The following is a 23,130-nucleotide window of genomic DNA, read 5'->3' on the forward strand; positions in this document are numbered from 1 at the left end:
CTACATTGTGGGGCAGCAGCTGCAGTAGGTGGGACCTTCTGTTGCTGCTCATTGCGGGGCAGAAATTCCTGCCCCAAGTCAATAAACTGGAAAATCCCACCCAGTGTCCTTGGGTCTGCAGCACAATAGAGAGATGGAGCTGGGGTTGCTGAGAGGAGCCATTTCTGCACCAGTCTCTCTGACCAGTTGGAGCTGGATCCCTCCAGGCTTCTTGACAGCGGCAGGAGATAGCCAATGCTCTCAGCACTGTTATGGTCAGTCCCGGCTGACGTTCCCCAACAGTTGTTGATCCAGGTGAGACCCCTCAATTTATCAATGTCCTGCTGGGATACTCCCAAATTTGTTACAAACTGGAGTGAGGAGGGATAATTGGCTCCCTGCCTTTATTCAACTCACCCTCTGCTGGTAGCAACAAAGGTTTATTCTAACAAGGTTCCCTATCTTTTGGATACCTTTCCAGATCCAATAGTTATGTGAAAAAAGGAGCCAATTTAACCAGGCTTTCTAGAGTGAGGATAGAGTAAGTTTATTAACTGCTAAAAAGGGAAGGAGCAATGGTAAAACATATGTATCTACATTTGCCCGGATTAGAAATAAGAATTGAGTTCTAATAGTAAGTAAATAGAAATAAAAGTTATGTCGAACAGTCCTTGAGTTGTGAGGAGTCGGTGATGAAGTATTGCGGCCAACAGAGGTTGTTAGCAGTCCTTGATTCTTTGTTGAGAGATTTCAGTTCTTCTTTCAGCTGCAATCCTTCTGCCGCCTGATGGACATTCACAGTCAGGAGAGTTTTTGCTGTTCCTGTAAAACTGGCTATTCTGCAAGGGCCCGGCCTCAGTTACTGCATCACCTTCAGTGTGGCAAAATTCCAGCTGCTTTCCTCACACCACATGTGAAATTCATAAGAAACTGTTTCTTACTGAAGGACGTGGGTCTGTGTGGAATCCATAATAAACTGTTCCTTCGTGAACGAAGTGGGTCTGCAGAAACAGAATGATGGAGGCCAGACCCCTCAATTTGATGGCGTGGGGCGCGTGTGGTATTTTTTTTCGGGAACTCAACGTGTGGCTGCGGACTGAGTCCAGCTGCTTTTCTCACACCACACACACACAGACACACAGATACCACACACACACACACAGACACACACACACTCACAGGCACACACACCCACACACAGACACACACACACACAGACACACAGACACTCACACACACAGACACCCACACACCCACACACAGACACACAGACACTCACACACACACACAGACACACACACAGACACACACACACACAGACACTCACACACACCCACACACAGACACAGACACACACACACAGACTGACAGTCAGACACTGGGCAGTTCTCGGCTAGTTTTTAACCCCTGTATTTGTGTATTCAAACTGGATTCCACTAGACAGTCTTGGCAATTGTACCCAGGGTCTTTGGATGAGAGAGCCATTATGTTCCTTTGTCTTTATCAAGGGTGGCAATCAGTCTTTGGATTTGTTTAGAATGGCATTGTCCGGAAGCCCACACAGAGGTTCCATTGGTCCTTCGTCATTCTCAGCCAGTTTAGGGGTCTGTGTTTTTTTCAAAAGTATGAAACTTAGGTCTTTGTAAAGGCCAATATTCCAGGGAAAAATTCCTGGCATTTGACTCCATCATCGTAACAGTGCTGAGGTGTGCATCATCATACGTTTTCCCCATATACCACCCCATAAAGGTCCCCACCTGAGTCCCCTGCGGCGGAACTTGTTTCCGACCTCACCTTCTGGGAAGCTGGGGCGGGATTCTCCGACCCCCCCCGCCGGGTCGGAGAATCGCCGGGGGCTGGCGTGAATCCCGCCCCCGCCGGTTGCCAAATTCTCCGGCACCGGATATTCGGCGGGGGTGGGAATCGTGCCGGTTGGAGGGCCCCCCCCCGCCGATTCTCCGGACCAGGATGGGCCGAAGTCCCGCTGCTGGAATGCCTGTCCTGGCGGCGAGAATCAAACCACCTCTCTTACAGGCGGGAAAAGGCGGCGCGGGCGGGCTCCTGGGCCCTGGGGGTGGGGGGGGGGGGGGGGTGATCTGGCCCCGGGGGGTGCCCCCATGGTGGCCTGGCCCGCGGTCGGGGCCCATCGATCCGCGCGCGGGCCTGTGCCGTGGGGGCACTCTTTTCCTTCCGCCTTCGCCATGGTCTCCACTATGGCGGAGGCGGAAGAGACCCCCTCCACTGCGCATGCGCGGGGATGCCGTGAGCGGCAGCTGACGCTCCCACGCATGCGCCGCACGGCAAAGTCAGTTTCGCGCCAGCTGGCGGGGCACCAAAAGCCTTTCCCGCCAGCTGGCAGGGCGGAAATCAGTCCGGCGCGGGTCTAGCCCCTCCAGGTTAGGGCTCGGCCCCTCAAGATGCGGAGGATTCCACACCTTTGGGGCGGCGCGATGCCGGACTGATTCGTGCCGTTTTTGGTGCCGGTCGGCAGACATCGCGCCCATTGCGGAGAATCCCGCCCCTGATGCATGAACTATCCCCCAAATGTGGCTGCAGCTCAGTCACGTCTGGTGATATCATGACAGGCTAATCCGACATCTATCCTTGTCTCCAAAGTACGTGCATTGCCAGAACTTGAGCTGGCAGATCAATTGACAAGGCCTCTTCATTTGTGCTGTGGCGTTTTCTCTCTCCTCCTAAGATTGGTCAAACTGGGCAGTCAGTAAATCTTGAGTGTCTGAAAGCAGAAAATCAGAAGGGAAATGTTGCTCTGAGGTAATGCAGTGTGAGGGACTGTTACTGGGTTTAGTGATAGGAGTGTGATCAAGTGAGAGTTTGATGTTGTGATGGACAGTACCTGTCATGTGAACAAGCATTCACTGACCCTTACCATCCTATGTGAGGTCATTAGGCTTCTTCGGGCCCTGAGAGCCCTCTTCTTGCTCTGGTGTTGCACGTCTCTTCTTCAGAATTGCAGCAATAAAGTTCAGCAACTGCCCCCTGTGATTCAGTGACTTGAATCTTATTACCCAGCCGATGGGTTCTGAGGTGGGGGGTAAGCTTGAAATGGCACAGATGGGTTTCCACTGGGTTCCCGACTGTCTCGATCCCTCAGCAACTTTACACGAGGGTGGGCGAGGCTTTGGATGGACCTTTCACCTTTGCTCCAGTTGAAGTCGTGAAGTGGCCAATTATTGATCATTTAAGGACCGTTTTATAGAAACATAGAAAATTGGAGCCGGAGGAGACTGCTCCGAGACTGCTTGCAATGATTACGCTGATAGCCGATCATCCAATTCAATAGCCAAATCCTGCTTTCCCCTCATATCCTTTGATCCCCTTCGCCCTAAGTGCTTTATCTAATTGTTTCTTGAAAACACACACAACTTCCCATTTTATCACCTTCCACATGCTCACCATTCTGGGTGAAGAAATTTCTCTTGACCTCTGTCCTAAATTGTCTACCCCGTATTCTCAGACTGTGACCCCTGGTTCTGGACACACCCACTATTGAGGAATTGAACTAAAGAAAAAGCATTAGACTGGGATGACCAGTTAGGATAGTGTAGAAGTATATCCTGTGGTAGGCTGTGTAGAGGTATTACGGTACCTGGTAATGCTGGAACACCATTGGTAGATATTGTATGTTTACTATTGGTCAAGCTGTATGGTAGCTCCGCTCAGCAAGGTGCCCCAGCAGCCTTCATTCTGTACCTGAGCTGCTGGGGGTAACATCTAGCTTATTAAAGCCTTCAGTTGGACTACAACCTCGCTTTAGTGGTCATTGATCGTGCATCAATTTAATAAGCTAAATTTAAAAGGATGGAGCTCCAAATCAAGCCGGAGTGTCTGCAACTCAGCCCCCACGCGGCAAACTCAGCGGCAATCTTCAAGCACTGGCTGGCGTGTTTTAAAGGACATCTCAGAACGGCCGAAAACACACCCACGGGAGAACAGAAAAGGCAAGTCCTGCACTCGAGGGTGAGCCTGGAAATTTACACCCTCATCAAGGACGCGGAAGACTTTGATGCAGCAATAGAGCTGCTAAAAGGACATTATATCCGCCCGGTAAACCAGGTCTACGCCCGACATCTGCTAGCGACGAGGCGACAAATCCCTGGGGAATCGCTGGAAGAATTTTACTGTGCGCTCCTGGTGTTGGGGATAAACTGCAGCTGCCCGCAAATTTCGGCGAGCAACCACACAGAACTCTTGATCCGGGACACTTTCGTGGCAGGTATGCCGTCCTCCCAAAAAAGCCAGCGATTGCTGGAAAAAGACACCCGAGGCCTCAAGGAGGCATGGGCTCTTGCAGGTTCCCTGGATGTGGCCTCCAGAAACGCCCGCGCTTACGTTCCCGACCGCGCAGCAGCCCCCTGGGCAGCATGGAACCCTTCCGCAGCTGACCCCGAGACATTCCCCATCCCCCCACAAGCTTGTGCTGCAAAGTGGCCTGGCAACCCCGGGGGGCCTCCCTGCTACTTTTGCAGGCAGGCCGAGCACCCCCGGCAGCGCTGTCCGGCCCGCGCATCCACCTGCAAGGGATGCAATAAAAAGGGCCACTTTGTGGTGGTATGCCAGGCCCGTGCGGTCGCCGCGGTCTCCGGCGGCGAATGCGGACCACCACCACAAACCTCTCCACGGTCCCCTTGCGGCCCCCGGGTGCTGCCATTTTGTTCCGCGGACGCCACGTTCGATGGACGGGCGCCGCCATTTTGTGCACCCCCAGCCATGTGCGACCAATGGGAGCCGCCATCTTGGATGGACTCCCAGGACCCCAGCTCGGCTGACCGCACACCGCCCGAAGACGACACTCAACTGCTGAGATTAGCCTCGGTGACCCTGGATCAGTCCCGACCTCGAACACTCTCAACTGCTACAACAACAGTAGTAATCAATGGGCATGTGAGGGGCTAGGTCGGCGCCGGACGAATTTCCGCCCCGCCAGCTGGCGGAAAAGGCCTTTGGTGCACCGCCAGCTGGCGCGGAAATGATATCTCCGGGCGGCGCATGCGCAGGAGCGTCAGCGGCTGCTGACAGCTTCCCACGCATGCGCAGTGGAGGGTGTCTCTTCTGCCACGGTGGAGACCGTGGCGAAGGCAGAAGGAAAAGTGTGCCCCCCACGGCACAGGCCCGCCCGCGGATCGGTGGGCCCCGATCGCGGGCCAGGCCACCGTGGGGGCACCCCCCTGGGCCAGATCGCCCCGCGCCCCACCCAGGACCCCGGATCCCGCCCGCGCCGCCTTGTCCCGCCGGTAAGGTAGGTGGTTTAATTTACGCCGGCGGGACAGGCATTTTAGCGGCGGGACTTCGGCCGGAGAATCGCGCGGGGGGGCCCGCCAACTGGCGGGCGCGATTCCCGCCCCCGCCGAATCTCCGGTGCCAGAGACTTCAGCAACCGGCGGGGGCGGGATTCACGCCAGCTCCAGGCGATTCTCTGACCCGGCGGGGAGTCGGAGAATCTTGCCCCAGAGCTCAGAGGGAGAGAGAGAGAAGCAGAGAAGGAACAAGCAGCTAGACTCAGATTACAATCAGCTCGGCCATGGGAAATGGACAGGGCATAGCAGCCGAGCTAAAATAGCTGATACATCTAAAGAAGACCAGATTTTAAAAAGAAGATTGATTGTCAAGTTGGGCCTGAAGGTCCCTTCAACCAACCAGAAGGATCCAAAAGCAAGATCTTGTTACTTTTCTGTGAAGACAGTGATTGCATCTTTTAAAAAGGACAAAAAAAATAATAATAAAATAACTTAAAAGTTTTAACCTGAAACAGTGGTTATTCCAAAGTCTACTTTACTTACTTAGCAATGTGGGACCCAGGATCGATGCTACTAAGTGGTAAGTAGATGAAATCTTCGGGGAAGGTATGGGTTATACCGGGGGATAACTTGAAAATATAGTTTGACCTGAATAGCACCCACTGAAGCTTGCATCGGAGTCGGGGAGTGAGAATCCCTGATCACCATTTAGAATGTCGGCCCTTTTTGGTAGAGGGGGACTTCTAAGGATAGTGGTGATTTTTCAAAAACATGGCGCCCGAACAGGGACCTAGAATATTAGAAGTTTCTAGGTAACGCGAGGCTAGAATATTAGAAGTTTCTAGTTGAGCAGAATGGGGGCTAGAGTGGGGGCTAGAATATTAGAAGTTTCGAGTTCCCAAGAAATGGTTGGAATATTAGAAGTTTCTAACCGGCACAAAGGCTTGAATATTAGAAGTTTCTGGTCTATGTGTGAGTCAGACTTTACCTGCCGAGTTTAGTCTGGAAAGTCATGTGTGATTGACTTTTGTAAGGATATTCTGTGGATCGAGGGGACTGAAGCTCAGGTTGGGTGTGTAAAATCAGCAGACTAGAAGATGCTGACCCTGAGATAAAGTCTGCAAGACATCTTGGTGACAGCACTAAAAATCTTGCATCCATTACTGGTAAAATGAGGCCAAAAAATAAATCATCCTTAGAGTAAGGCAGATTGTGAGGTTAAAGCCCAGTGAAATAGGGGACGCCCAGAATCTTTAGAGACCAATAACCAATCGACCCTTAACTAAAACAGAAAGATAGTGCCTTAGTCAGCCTTGGATAGGGCCCAGAAAGGGTACTTATCCTTAATTTCAGATTCCAACTGAAAGGGACATCCAGGAACAGAACTTAGAATTCCGAAAAATGGCAATTAGAATAATCCTCTTGCTCTGAAACACGGTCAAGAGAGTTGAAGAAATGAACCAAGAGTGGAAGAAATTAACAGAGGCAAAAAACTCCTGCATAAGTAAAACTTTATCAGCACGGAGGGGTCTCAATTTTTGTTAAAGTAACTAAAACCCCACTGAACAGAGGTCCAAGATCTCAGTGGATAAATGAATGTGTGTTTAATAAGGATTTGTGAAATCTTACAAAGTAAAGATCCAAGATCTGAGTGGATGAATGAATGTGTGTCTGTCTAATAAGGAATTGTGAATTTCCTTTGGTGTTTGTATTTTCTAAAAATGTTGTATTTTGCAAAACTGAGTTTCACATTAATTGGAAGTTATAAATGGCAGGTAGAAATGTGATCAGTATTATGAGGTGATAAATCGCATTTTCAGAACTAAATTAGTCTTTGAATAAACGGATACAGAGTTTGTACTGGGCAGCAATCAGCTGCTAGGAGGCTTTGAAACTGAGCATTGAAATGGACACTGCATAGCTACGCAGGGTCCTAGTGCCCGATGAGCACAAGTAACTCCAGCAAAAATAATGATGTTTAGAAAAAATACATTGAAGAAGGAGCTTTAGAGAATAAAGATTTTGGATCAAAAGTTAGATTAAGAGAATTACTGGCAGTATAAGGAAATGAGAATCTGATGGCAGGGAAAGATTTGATAAAAATAGATGCAGGTAGTAAAATTAAGATATTAAAACCAATTGATAATACAGAGGAAGTTTGGGTGAAGCTACCAACTAAGACTGCAGGGAAGATAATCAGTGAAGCTGGAAAATGTAAAGATAAGGTTGTTCAGAATTAGGGTAAACATACAGTTGAATTAGAGATTAAAACACATGACCCAATTGGTGGGAAGACAGTGAATTAAAACCCGTTAGCAGCATTGATAGGACAGATGATGAAGTTAAAATGTCATGTTTGGAACTTACCTTCATAAAAATCCGGTCGTAATTAAAATACAGTAATTAAAGTAAACGCAGTAGCAATATCAGGAATGTATCAGGGTAAGGTTTCAATGATTGGATCATTGAGTGAGCAAAAGAGGAGGAGTTTGAGATTCTTCGAATCTCACTCAGGGGTGCAATGACAGAAGGAGGAGGCTTAACAGGCTTTAATTGTATGAAGGACATAAAGGATAAGGAAAATAAACCAGTTCAAAAAGAAAAAAGAAAGAAATGGTAGCAAAAGAAATCCGGAAGTCCTGGAGAGGGCATTTCTGGAGTGTTCAAACGAAGATAGAAAGTACAAATTAAAGAATAGGGCCCTCTCCACCCTTGACCTGTTCAGTTGATTTTTCAGATGGAAAAAATAAATAACAGACAAGCCAGTTCACAAGAAGGAAGAGAACTACACTCCAGAGAAGAATGTTTTAGATAGGATTGGGGGGAAAACTAATGATACAATTGGCTACATATTTGAGGGAATTAAATGACAAGAGCCTGTAGGAAAACTTAACGGGTTAGAAACAAATCAAAATATCAAATTATTACTGAGCTATGAAACCTCCGGTCAGACATCTCTAATTGGACATCAGCTGATGGATGATCTGTGGTCTCCACGGGGTATGTACTATGCGATGGAGTCATTAAGGGTCTCGGCAGACAGCAGCGACTGACGAGGAACCCCAATATGATAAAAGACAAAAGTTTAAGAATTTTTGTAGCTTGATGCCACGGCGGGAAAATTGTTCCCAATGCAGCAAACAATATTGCATTGAAGAGCTGTAATAGTTATTAAAGAAGAAATGTCATGTAAATTGGTAGGGACTGTTATGTATGATAATGGGGATATGTGTGCCGTTCAAGGACCTTGATCAGTGTGTTTTCTTGATTTAACTGCATAGCACATCACAAATAATATTGATGTTGTTTACACGCCATATTTAGTATATAATGACTATTGTCCCAAAGCCACGAAGGGATGTGTCGATATTGTACTTTAGTTTTAGTATTGAAATTGTGATAACAGTTGCAATCTGTAAAGTTGTAACACGGTTTATTTGTGTGGTTAGGTGATGAGTAATGTGTTAAGATAAGACTTAATTTTTTTTTTAAACTGTGTATTTAACAATAGGGAGATTTATTTGGAAAAAATGACAGTTCGATGTGGTTTTGCGAATACTGTTGGCATCTTGTATTGCAAATGTTGTAAGGGAAATTATAACAGACAAAAGGGATTTGAATGAAGTTCGTCAGAAAGATATTCTCTCATGTACACCAGGGGTTGGCAGACTTACATGGTTCAGGACAACGTTAGACATTAATGGGGGAGGAGTCAGGGATAGAAGCAGGATCAATTGAACCTTTTAAATTAATGAAGCAAGGGGTGGTACATGATATCATAATTTACCATTCCGATGAGAAACGGAAAGCAATTTGGATGACGGAAAAAGGGGACATTTAACAGTCAGTGATGGACATAAGACCTTTTTGGTTACTGATGACTGAGTTGTGTGCTGTTTCTAAGGGACATGAGGAAGCTTCTAGGGTGCTGCTACCCCAAGGAAGTTAAATGCTTTGGAGGTAGTGGAACACGGATATAGCTATTGTGTTACCTTCCTGAGCAACTGCGGCTATGGTTCACGGTAATTGCACTTGAGGAAAGAACGAAAAAAGACACTGGTCTGTGATATGGATACATTTACGAATTGATTTCGGTGCACAATTAAAATCACAAAACATGTACATGCAAAAGAGAAAGATCGGGGATAAATGTTAGTCAGTACAATTAGATGGGGGGATAAATGACGAAAAGATATAGTTATGTTTCAAATGTCAAGATGGGGTGTAATTGATAATATGGAAAAATGTGTCATTTGAAACGTGGAAGTCTGGCAATATCTGGTCTGAGAGAAACATGATAGGATACAGGGAAAGATCCCACAAAGGATTAACAGCAACTGCCAGGGAAGGATTGTAAAATGCAGATATCCTTGGTCAAGCAGGCTTAGCAAACAAGACAAACAGGATTTTGAATGAAGCCAAAAACAATGGCTCACACCTTCATTGAAAGTAACTAACTTAGTAAGGATCTGGAAAAGAATGGATGAGTTCAGTTGAATTTTGTGATAATTCGAAGTGTGAAAATTTGCTAATACCAGGTTTATCAGTCTACGAGAAACATAATTCAAAGCCAAAATCAAAGTCAAAATTGAGCTGAGGACACAATTGGAAAATAAAACTATAGAAATGACAGGAATTAAAAGTAACACCTATTGAAACCAAAGCATTTTGAACACCACAAAGGACACAATGTAATCAGATCTATGAGATGAAGTCATGTCAAAATGAATACTTCGTTGGATTAGACTATTTAGATCAAAGTTCCATTTTACAATCAAAGAAAATAAGAGTTACTTTACAATAACATCAAAAAACTTAATTGTTTGAAAGCAAATATAAACCTCGAGACCAGGGCAGGAACTATTCAGAATCAGATCCAGATCCAGAACCAGAGCTCAGAGGGAGAGAGAGAGAATCAGAGAAGGAACGAGCAGCTAGACTCATATTACAATCAGCTCGGCCATGGGAAATGGACAGGGCATAGCAGCCGAGTTAAAATAGCTGATACATCTAAAGAAGACCAGATTTTAAAAAGAAGATTGATTGTCAAGTTGGGCCTGAAGGTCCCTTCAACCAACCAGAAGGATCCAAAAGCAAGATCTTGTTACTTTTCTGTAAAGACAGTGATTGCATCTTTTAAAAAGAGAAAAAATATAGAATAATAAAATAACTTAAAAGTTTTAACCTGAAACAGTGGTTATTCCAAAGTCTACTTTACTTACTTTGCAATGCGGGACCCAGGATCGATGCTACTAAGTGGTAAGTAGATGAAATCTTCGGTGAAGGTATGGGTTATACCGGGGGATAACTTGAAAATATAGTTTGACCTGAATAGCACCCACTGAAGCTTGCATCGGAGTCAGGGAGTGAGAATCCCAGATCACCATTTAGAATGTCGGCCCTATTTGGTATAGGGGGACTTTAAAGGATAGTGGTGATTTTTCAAAAACAGCCCAGTGGGTCCCCAACTATGCAGACAAGGCCCGTCCCCTGATCCAATCCACAGCTTTTCCCCTGTCGATAGAGGCCCGCCAGGCCTTCAGCCGCATCAAAGCAGACATTGCAAAGGCCACGATGCACGCCATCGATGAGTCCCTCCCCTTCCAGGTCAAGAGCGACGCATCTGACGTAGCTCTGGTGGCCACCCTCAACCAAGCGGGCAGACGGGTGGCCTTCTTCTCACATACCCTCCATGCTTCCGAAATCCGCCACTCCTCAGTCAAAAAGGAGGCCCAGGCCATAGTAGCAGCTGTGCGACATTGGAGGCATTACCTGGCCAGCAGGAGATTCACTCTCTTCATTGACCAACGGTCGGTTGCTTTCATGTTCGATAATGAACAGCGGGGCAAGATAAAAAACGATAAGATCTTGCGGTGGAGGATCAAACTCTCCACCTACAACGATGAGATCTTGTATCATCCCAGGATGCCCTGTCCCGCGGCACATGTGCCAACGCACAAGTGGACCGCCTCCGAGCCCTCCACGAGGACATCTGCCACCCGGGGGTTACTCGCTTTTTCCACTTTTTCAAGACCAGCAACCTGCCCTACTCCATCGAGGAGGTCAGGACAGCCACCAGGGACTGCCAAATCTGCACGGAGTGCAAACCGCACTTCTACAAGCCAGAGAAAGCGCACCTGATAAAGGCTTCCCGTCCCTTTGAATGCCACAGCATGGACTTCAAAGGCCCCCTCCCCTCCACCGACCACAACACGTACTTCCTGAACGTGATTGACGCCAGTACTCCCGGTCCCCATTCGCCATCCCCTGCCCCGACATGACCACAACCACCGTCATCAAGGCCCTCCATTGCATCTTTGCACTGTTCGTGTTCCCCGCTTACATACATAGTGATAGGGGGTCGTCCTTTATGAGCGACGAACTGCGTCAATTCCTGCTCAGCAAGGGCATCGCCTCGGGCTGGACGACCCCGGGGTAACGGGCAGGTAGAGAGGGAGAATGGAACGGTCTGGAAGACCGTCCTACTTGCCCTACGGTCCAGGAATCTCCCAGTCTCCCGCTAGCAGGAAGTCCTCCCGGATGCCCTCCACTCCAACCGGTCACTGCTTTATACCACAACCAACCAAACTCTTCACGAACGTCTCCTTGTCTTCCCCAGGAAGTCCTCCTCTGGGACCTCGCTCCCGACTTGGCTGGCAGCTCCCGGACCCATCCTGCTCCGAAAACACGTGCGGGCGCATAAGTCAGACCCGTTGGTCGAGAGGGTCCATCTTCTCCAAGCTAACCCCCAGTACGCCTACGTGGAGTACCCCGACGGCTGACAAGATACGGTCTCCCTACGGGACCTGGCGCCCACCGGAGCCCCACGCACACCCCAGCCACCAGTCCCACCCTCCCTCCCACCAGTGCACCTTACAGGAGGATCGGTCCTTCCGCTGGCCCTGTCTAGGCCCCTCCCACCCACTTATGCACCCCGCAGACCTTCCCTTCCCAGGTCAACCATTTTCCCCACCAGCGCCATCGAAGGGTGTCGAAACTGCCACAGAGATTGAGGCCACACTCCCTGAGTCACAGATGCCCGAGCCTCCACTGGAGTCACCACCGAAGCTTCGACGATCACAGAGGACAACCAGGGACCCCGATCAATTGATTGCTTCATTTTAAAGTGTATAGTTAATTATGAATCATAAATTGTAAATAGTAACCCAGTAACCCCACCTAACCTTGAATGTTAAGGGGTGATGGTTAGATTTGTCTTGTTAGAGATGGTCATTCCCCGACATTTGTGAGATGCAATTGTTACTCGCCACTTGTCATCTCAAGCCTGGATATTGTCCAGATCTTGCTGCAGAGGGATTTTTTTTCATAGAATTTACAGTGCAGAAGGAGGCCATTCGGCCCATCGAGTCTGCACCGGCTCTTGGAAAGAGCACCGCACCCAAGGTCAACACCTCCACCCTATCCCCATAACCCAGTAACCCCACCCAACACTAAGGGCAATTTTGGACACTAAGGGCAATTTATCATGGCCAATCCACATAACCTGCACATCTTTGAACTGTGGGAGGAAACCGGAGCACCCGGAGGAAACCCACGCACACACGGGGAGGATGTGCAGACTCCGCACAGACAGTGACCCAAGCCGGAATCGAACCTGGGACCCTGGAGCTGTGAAGCAATTGTGCTATCCACAATGCTACGGTGCTGCCCCTAATGTGGACTGCTTCAGCATATGAAGATTCACGAATGGTGCTGAACATTGTGTAATTGTTCATGAAGAACTAGCTTACTTGTGGGCTTGGAGTTTTCTTGCTTCAAGAAACGAAACAGAAGGGAAATAGGCTGAAGAAGCACCGATCAGGGATCCGAAAAATGGCACCATGGATGCATTTGGTGAGGATTATGAGACACGGAATTCTTATGAAGAAAAGTTCAAAATGTAACTTGTCGGAAATCAGACTGCATGTTGCAACTTTTCTCTGCTTGATTGGGCAAAAAACATTCACGTTATCTGGTCCACCCAGCTAAACCAGGAGGAAAGGCAGACAAAGGGTTAATGATAATCATGGAAGGACATTTCTCCCCCCCGTCCGCTGTTCATAGCTGAAAGATTCCGCATCCACCAGCGTGATCAATAGGAAGAAGAAAGCATTTTGCGATTTGTAGCAATGTTACATGAATTAGCAAAGTGCTGTGAATTTGGTCAAACACTTGATGATACACTTCAAGACACTTATCTGTTGATCAGAAATGAAGCCATCCAAAGGACACTGGTGACTGAAGGTGCTCTAACCCTGAAATATATTGTGGATATTGCTACTTCTTTGGAACTTGCATTGAAAGAGGCTTTGTTAATTAGAGTCTGAGGAAAGGTTCATAAGGTGGAGTCTGCTAAAAGCAAGTCTATGAAAAATCTACCGTGTCATCACTGGACTCAAGTGTGTCATTTTGCAGGAGATTGTTGGATAAGGAGAATAAATTCAAAGATTGTGGCAAAATAGGCCGTATTGCCAAGCATGTCGGTCACGTCAACCTTCACCAGCCCAAAACTTTAAAAAATACAGCCAAGTTTGCTCCTTGAGTTGACAAGTTAAGTGAAAGAACTAAACACTCACAAGGGGACAATATGCCAGACCAGCTTCAAGTATTCAAGCGAGGCGTGTTGTCAGTACAAGCTTCTGGGTGTTCCCAAAACTTGATGGTAATACGATCATTTCACAAGGGGAGGTCATGTCTGACAAATTTGTTAGCACCCTTTGGAGTGTTATGGGCGAGGCTTTTCAGAGCCCCAAAATGTATCATGGAGTTCAACCAACCTCTCCCTTTAATGGATTTGTTGCTTTTCCAAGCACATGGCTTTTTCCCTAGGTGTGGGATTACAATTATGGACTCGTGTGTTTTTAAACACAAAACACTATTTATTCCATGAACTCAATTTAACATCTTAAACACCTCTTACTTCAAAGATAACTCAGAAAATATTGCAACAGTAAATAATTCCTTAAAATGTTCCTTCAAACTTCCAAGAGACTTAACACCTTTAAACAAAATCACATCAGGTTAAAGGTACATATATTTTCTGTAGAATAGCAGAGATTGTCGCAAACTGGCTTTCTACTTTTAAACTGCTCTCAGCAAAACCAGCCAGGCACTTTTTAGCTGCTCTCAGCAAAACCAAACTGCAAAACTTGTAGCTCTCTGGAAACACACAGACTGCTTTTTAAACTGAAAGTAAAAACCTGCAAAATGGCTGACCTGAGCTGAGCATCACTGTTTTCTTAAAGGTACATTGCTTAAACATCCAGTTCTTAACGGCACTCTCGCATGACACCTCCCACCCAAGAAAAAAAAATAAACCATCAACTTCAAGATGGTTTCATTTTTCACTTTTGCACCATCCACTAAGAAATATACACAGTAAATATACCTTTTTGTTTTTTAAAAAAGACAACGCATGCAAACAGGTATAATAATATAGTCCATTATTCTTTGCTCTTCTTCCTCCAACCGAAATCCTTCTCGATTGACAGTCTCTTTGAACAATGGATCTGCGCGATCCATCCATTCCTCTACTCCTCGGCATTTCTCTTTAGAATCAGATACTTTAGTTCAATCTGACCACAGAGTCCCTTGCAATTCCCCAATACAGGAGCATTGGTGATCACAGCTTTCAGGCAGTCAAATGCCTGTTGAAAATCCGCTGTCCCTTGAAACTTTTGACATTTCTTTAGCAAGTCCATCAGTGGAGTAATCACGCCACAAAACTTTTGCACAACTGTTCAATCAAATTCATTCATGCTAGGAGATTGCATTATTTCCCTTCGTCTTGAGGATAACGGAAACTTGGCAAGGAAAATGATTCGAGCTTCTCCAAATTCACTTTCGGCTAGGTATATCACCAAACACGCCTCCTGAAGTTGATCGAAGAACTCTATACGATGTTTTAAATGTTCTTTTCATGTCTGGAAGTTGGAAATAAAAGCAGATTGTCCCACTTTCTCAATGCAATCCTTCAAACGTGGGATAGGAGAAGAGTCCGTTCTTGTAACTGCATTCCCCTTTCTATAGTCCACTCACAACCGTTGGGTCCCGTCTGGTTTCGGTACCATCACTATGAGTGCGCTCCATTGGCTGCAACCCACTTCAAATATGCCATTTTTCAGCATACTCTCAATCTCTCTGTTAACCTGTACCAATTTTAAAGGATTAAGTCTAGATGGATGTTGTTTGATAGGAACTGCATTTCCCACATCGACATCAGTTATAGCCATTTTAGTACTTCCCAATTTATCTCTACAGACTTTCGCATGTGATATAAATAACTCTTTCAGATCAGTTTGTTTTTCCTCTGGAAGGTAACTTAACAATTCATCCCAATTTTTAAGAACAACCTCATTTTCCAATTTAATTTGAGGTATGTCAAATTCACAGTCATCTGGATTTGGTTTGTCACTTTGAGTTAGAATCATTAAAACCTCCTTTTTCTCTCCTTCCCTTTCAAAGAACCTTTTAAGCATATTCACATGACACACTCGGTGAGTCTTCCTTCTATCTGGTGTTTTTACCACATAATTCACCTCACTTAATTTCCTTTCAATCTGAGACGGTCCACAAAACCAAGCTTTTAAAGGCTCCCCTACCACTGGTAACAACACTAAAACTTTATTCCCACTGGTAAAACTACGAACTTTGGATTTCTTGTCCGCTACCCGTTTCATCACATTTTGTGCAACTTTCAAATGTTGTCTTGCCAATTCACCTGCTCTATTTAATCGTTCCCTAAAATTTGACACGTAATCCAACAGTGTAATTTCCGATTTCTCACCCACCAATTGCTCCTGAATCAATTTAAGTGGTCCTCTTACCTCATGACCAAAAATTAGTTCAAAAGGACTAAATTTGGTAGACTCATTAGGTGCATCCCTAATTGCATAATTCCTCATCTCTTATCATTAAAGATTGACTGGCCCCTGTATCTCTTAAAATTGTGACTTCTTTACCTGCTCCTCCTGATACACATGAGTAAACTTTACCCACGCAAGTAAATTCCTTGAAGACATCTGGCACCTTCTTAACAATTACTTCTTGAACAGGCTGTACAATCGTTTGCACCTCCTTCACTTCCCTTGGGCTTTCCTTTACCACTCTAACAAACCCCACTGTTTTATCCTGTTTTATCACATCAGCTTTTCCAGTGCTTTTCTTCAACCACTAACACTTACATGGCCTAGTTTTATTACAGTGAAAACATTTGAAACTTTTCATTTCTTTTCCACCCTCCTGGATTTCCTTTTTAATCTGAAGTACACTCTCTTTATTGTCTCCCATCAGATCACCTTTACCTTTACCACTTGAGTATTTCTCATGTCCCCAGTTTCTATCCCTCACCTGAAACTGATGTCGGAAACTAATCTTTGATTTATGAACTAATTCATAATCATCTGCCATTTCCGCTGTTAATCTCGCAGTTTTAACCCTCTGTTCTTCCACATGAGTTCTCACTACATCAGGAATTGAATTTTTAAACTCCTCCAAAAGCCTGGAAAAACTGCAGTTGGCAAATCTGCATATTAGAGTGAGGTAGTCAGTCTCACTCTAAAATGCAGCTCTCCTAACCTACCAATGCTTTGGGATCAAACCCCTTTGCCTTGGGGTTCTTAGGCAAGCCTTCTTGAGTACTGTTCCCCACAAACGGCATTTTTCTCATGCCGGGATTGGGCCCTGAATTGCCCTACCAGTGTGGGGGAGCCCCGAGGACCCCATTGTAGGTGAGCTGGGGCTTTGGTGGGGGAGGGTCTGGGGGTCACGCTGGTGGGGGGTCGAGAGGTCTGCATTTAAAATTGACATCCTGATTTCCTTCTACACTGGGGAATTCTGGCAAGCGGAGCTCCTCAGTGCAGGAAACGGGACTAAGGCAGCCTCGGCGGAATATTCCCCACTGAAGCCCCAGATTGCAACAAAGTCCTGATCGATAGCGTGGTCTTTCTCGGCGCTACAAGCCAGGAAATACCCGGCTAAATGCTCTTGACACGGAACTCTTTTTCAATTCGGGTCGATCGCGCCCAATATCTCCTTGTGAGTTGAACCAAATACTGGTTTATTTCTCATGGTGGCTCCTTCAACATCTGTGTAAGCACTATTCAAGAAGAGAGTCATTATACATTCCTAATAATAATGATGATAGAATGCACCTATTTCAAATCAATAGAGCTGTTTTTGAAGGAAAGCAAAAAATATTGAACACACTATCCTTCCACAGATCTGTGCTGGACTTAAACAGCACAACAACTATCTAATATTTCTGCATTCCAACCCACTGACTCATTGGTATTTCCTGCCTGTCAGCATCTGTACCTGTCCCTGTTTTCATTCCTTTCTCTATAACATAGTGCACGGTAAGTAAGTTATTTATACATGACTAAAATAAACTAACATCGTCCATGGAGAATCATCACCAAAGCTGTCTCTGAGTTTTCAAACAATTTAAAAATGATTCCAGAACAGAATTAAAATTACCTCGAGAATTTATTTTTACATCGCTAACTTTCAATTAGCCTCTGACTATTTTCTTTAGCTGTCCACTACTGTTACTGCTTTCTGTACATGGACTTTAAAAAAATATTCTGATCTATCTTTCATGGTCGATGATCCCATGTTTCTCCACTCTTCACCTGCCAGTTTTATCCACTCACTTAACCGAGAAATGTCCTTTTGCAGTTTTATATTTTTTCTATTTCTTCATGGCATGTGGGTGTTGGTGGCAAAGTCATCTTTATTGCCCATCCCTAATTGCCCTTGAGAAGGCTGCGGTGGGCTGCCTTCTTGAGCTGCTGCAATCAACATGGTGTAGGTACACCCACAGTGCTGTTAGGGAGAAAATTCCAGGATTTTGAACCAGTGACAGTGAATGGACAGTGATATATTTCCAAGTCAGGATGGTGGGTGGCTTAGAGAGGAACTTCCAGGTGGTGGTGTTCCCAGGTATCTTCTAGATGGTAGCAGTTGTGGCTTTGGAAGGTACTTTCTAAGGAGTCTTGGTGAGAACCTGCAGTGCATCTAGTAGATGGTACACACAGCTGCCATGTTTATCAGTGATGGAGGGAGTGACTGTTTGTCGATGGGGTGCAAGTCAAGAGGGCCGTTTTGTTCTGGATAGCGTCAAGCTTTTTGAGTGTTGTTGGAGCTGCACTCATCCAGACAAGTGGGGAGTCTTACATCACATTCCTGACTTGTACCCTGTAGATGGTGGACAGGTTTTGGGAAGACAGGAGAACTGCACACGACACGTTTCTTAGTCTCTGTCCTGCTCGAGTAGCCACAGTATTTATATGGCTGCCCAGTTCAGTTTCTGGTGAATGATAACCCCCAGGACATTGATAATCAGAGAATCAGAGAATTTACAGTGCAGAAGGAGGTAATTCGGCCCATCGGGTCTGCACCGGCCCTTGGAAAGAGCACCCTACATAAGCCCACACCTCCACCCAATCCCCCTAACCCAGTAACCCCATTTGTGAGATGCAATTGTTACTCGCCACTTGTCACCTCAAGCCTGGATATTGTCCAGACCTTGCTGCAGAGGGATATTTTTTCATAGAATTTACAGTGCAGAAGGAGGCCATTCGGCCCATCGAGTCTGCACCGGCTCTTGGAAAGAGCACCGCACCCAAGGTCAACACCTCCACCCTATCCCCATAACCTAGTAACCCCACCCAACACTAAGGGCAATTTTGGACACTAAGGGCAATTTATCATGGCCAATCCACCTAAAGTGCACATCTTTTGGACTGTGGGAGGAAGCTGGAGCACCCGGAGGAAACCCACGTAGACACGGGGAGAACGTGCAGACTCCGCACAGTCAGTGACCCAAGTCGGGAATCGAACCTGGGACCCTGGAGCTGTGAAGCAACTGTGCTAAGCACTATGCTACCATGCTGCCCATAATATGGGATTCAGTGCTGGTAATGCCATTGAATGTTAAAGGGTGATGGTTAGATTTGTCTTGTTAGAGATGGTCATTCCCCGACATTTGTGAGATGCAATTGTTACTCGCCACTTGTCATCTCAAGCCTGGATATTGTCCAGACCTTGCTGCATAGGGATATTTTTTCATAGAATTTACAGTGCAGAAGGAGGCCATTCGGCCCATCGAGTCTGCACCGGCTCTTGGAAAGAGCACCGCACCCAAGGTCAACACCTCCACCCAATCCCCCAAACCCAGTAACCCCACCTAACCTTTTTTGACACTCAGGACAATTTATCATGGCCAATCCACCTAACCTGCACATCTTTGAATTGTGGGAGGAAACCGGAGCACCCGGAGGAAACCCACGCACACACGGGGAGGATGTGCAGACTCCGCACAGACAGTGACCCAAGTCGGAATCGAACCTGGGACCCTGGAGCTGTGAAGCAATTGTGCTATCCACAATGCTACGGTGTTGCCCCTAATGTGGACTGCTTCAGCATATGAAGATTCACGAATGGTGCTGAACATTGTGTAATTGTTCATGAAGAACTAGCTTACTTGTGGGCTTGGAGTTTTCTTGCTTCAAGAAACGAAACAGAAGGGAAATAGGCTGAAGAAGCACAGATCAGGGATCCGAAAAATGGCACCATGGATGCATTTGGTGAGGATTATGAGACACGGAATTCTTATGAAGGAAAGTTCTAAATTTAACTTGTAGGAAATCAGACTGCATGTTGCAACTTTCCTCTGCTTGATTGGGCAAAAAACATTCACGTTATCTGGTCCACCCAGCTAAACCAGGAGGAAAGGCAGACAAAGGGTTAATGATAATCTTGGAAGGACATTTCTCCCCCCCGTCCGCTGTTCATAGCTGAAAGATTCCGCTTCCACCAGCGTGATCAATAGGAAGAAGGAAGCATTTTGCAATTTGTAGCCATGTTACATGAATTAGCAAAGTGCTGTGAATTTGGTCAAACACTTGATGATACACTTCAAGGCACTTATCTGTTGATCAGAAATGAAGCCATCCAAAGGACACTGTTGACTGAAGGTGCTCTAACCCTGAAATATATTATGGAAATTGCTACTTCTTTGGAACTTGCATTGAAAGAGGCTGTGTTAATTAGAGTCTGAGGAAAGGTTCATAAGGTGGAGGCTGCTAAAAGCAAGTCTATGAAAAATCTACCGTGTCATCACTGGACTCAAGTGCGTCATTTTGCAGGAGATTGTTGGATAAGGAGAATAAATTCAAAGATTGTGGCAAAATAGGCCGTATTGCCAAGCATGTCGGTCACGTCAACCTTCACCAGCCCAAAACTTTAAAAAATACTGCCAAGTTTGCTCCTTGAGTTGACAAGTTAAGTGAAAGAACTAAATACTCACAAGCGGACAATATGCCAGACCAGCTTCAAGTATTCAAGCGAGGCGTGTTGTCAGTACAAGCTTCTGGGTGTTCCCAAAACTTGATGGTAATACGATCATTTCATAAGGGGAGGTCATGTCTGACAAATTTGTGAGCACCCTTTGGAGTGTTATGGGCGAGGCTTTTCAGAACCCCAAAATGTATCATGGAGTTCAACCAACCTCTCCCTTTAATGGATTTGTTGCTTTTCCAAGCACATGGCTTTTTCCCTAGGTGTGGGATTACAATTATGGACTCGTGTGTTTTTAAACACAAAACACTATTTATTCCATGAACTCAACTTAACATCTTAAATAAACATTGGATCTCTTAACACCTCTTACTTCAAAGATAACTCAGAAAATATTGCAACAGTAAATAATTCCTTAAAATGTTCCTTCAAACTTCCAAGAGACTTAACACCTTTAAACAAAATCACATCAGGTTAAAGGTACATATATTTTCTGTAGAATAGCAGAGATTGTCGCAAACTGGCTTTCTACTTTGAAACTGCTCTCAGCAAAACCAGCCAGGCACTTTTTAGCTGTTCTCAGCAAAACCAAACTGCAAAACTCGCAGCTCTCTGGAAACGCACACACTGCTTTTTAAACTGAAAGTAAAAACCTGCAAAATGGCTGACCTGAGCTGAGCATCACTGTTTTCTTAAAGGTACATTGCTTAAACATCCAGTTCTTAACGGCACTCTCGCATGACACCTCCCACCCAAGAAAAAAAAATAAACCATCAACTTCAAGATGGTTTCATTTTTCACTTTTGCACCATACACTAAGAAATGTACACAGTAAATATACCTTTTTGTTTTTTAAAAAAGACAACGCATGCAAACAGGTATAATAATATAGTCCATTATTCTTTGCTCTTCTTCCTCCAACCGAAATCCTTCTCGATTGACAGTCTCTTTGAACAATGGATCTGCGCGATCCATCCATTCCTCTACTCCTCGGCATTTCTCATTAGAATCAGATACTTTAGTTCAATCTGACCACAGAGTCCCTTGCAATTCTCCAATACAGGAGCATTGGTGATCACAGCTTTCAGGCAGTCAAATGCCTGTTGAAAATCCACTGTCCCTTGAAACTTTTGACATTTCTTTAGCAAGTCCATCAGTGGAGTAATCACTTTTGCACAACTGTTCAATCAAATTCATTCATGCTAGGAGATTGCATTATTTCCCTTCGTCTTGAGGATAATGGAAACTTGGCAAGGAAAGTGATTCGAGCTTCTCCAAATTCACTTTCGGCTAGGTATATCACCAAACACGCCTCCTGAAGTTGATCGAAGAACTCTATACGATGTTTTAAATGTTCTTTTCATGTCTGGAAGTTGGAAATAAAAGCAGATTGTCCCACTTTCTCAATGCAATCCTTCAAACGTGGGATAGGAGAAGAGTCCGTTCTTGTAACTGCATTCCCCTTTCTATAGTCCACTCACAACCGTTGGGTCCCGTCTGGTTTCGGTACCATCACTATGAGTGCGCTCCATTGGCTGCAACCCACTTCAAATATGCCATTTTTCAGCATACTCTCAATCTCTCTGTTAACCTGTACCAATTTTAAAGGATTAAGTCTAGATGGATGTTGTTTGATAGGAACTGCATTTCCCACATCGACATCAGTTATAGCCATTTTAGTACTTCCCAATTTATCTCTACAGACTTTCCCATGTGATATAAATAACTCTTTCAGATCAGTTTGTTTTTCCTCTGGAAGGTAACTTAACAATTCATCCCAATTTTTAAGAACAACCTCATTTTCCAATTTAATTTGAGGTATGTCAAATTCACAGTCATCTGGATTTGGTTTGTCACTTTGAGTTAGAATCATTAAAACCTCCTTTTTCTCTCCTTCCCTTTCAAAGAACCTTTTAAGCATATTCACATGACACACTCGGTGAGTCTTCCTTCTATCTGGTGTTTTTACCACATAATTCACCTCACTTAATTTACTTTCAATCTTATATGGTCCACAAAACCTGGCTTTTAAAGGCTCCCCTACCACTGGTAACAACACTAAAACTTTATTCCCACTGGTAAAACTACGAACTTTGGATTTCTTGTCCGCTACCCGTTTCATCACATTTTGTGCAACTTTCAAATGTTGTCTTGCCAATTCACCTGCTCTATTTAATCGTTCCCTAAAATTTGACACGTAATCCAACAGTGTAATTTCCGATTTCTCACCCACCAATTGCTCCTGAATCAATTTAAGTGGTCCTCTTACCTCATGACCAAAAATTAGTTCAAAAGGACTAAATTTGGTAGACTCATTAGGTGCATCCCTAATTGCATAATTCCTCATCTCTTATCATTAAAGATTGGCTGGCCCCTGTATCTCTTAAAATTGTGACTTCTTTACCTGCTCCTCCTGATACACATGAGTAAACTTTACCCACGCAAGTAAATTCCTTGAAGACATCTGGCACCTTCTTAACAATTACTTCTTGACCAGGCTGTACAATCGTTTGCACCTCCTTCACTTCCCTTGGGCTTTCCTATACCACTCTAACAAACCCCACTGTTTTATCCTGTTTTATCACATCAGCCT

Source organism: Scyliorhinus torazame, unplaced genomic scaffold, assembly GCF_047496885.1.
Source record: "Scyliorhinus torazame isolate Kashiwa2021f unplaced genomic scaffold, sScyTor2.1 scaffold_318, whole genome shotgun sequence".
NCBI lineage: Eukaryota > Metazoa > Chordata > Chondrichthyes > Carcharhiniformes > Scyliorhinidae > Scyliorhinus > Scyliorhinus torazame.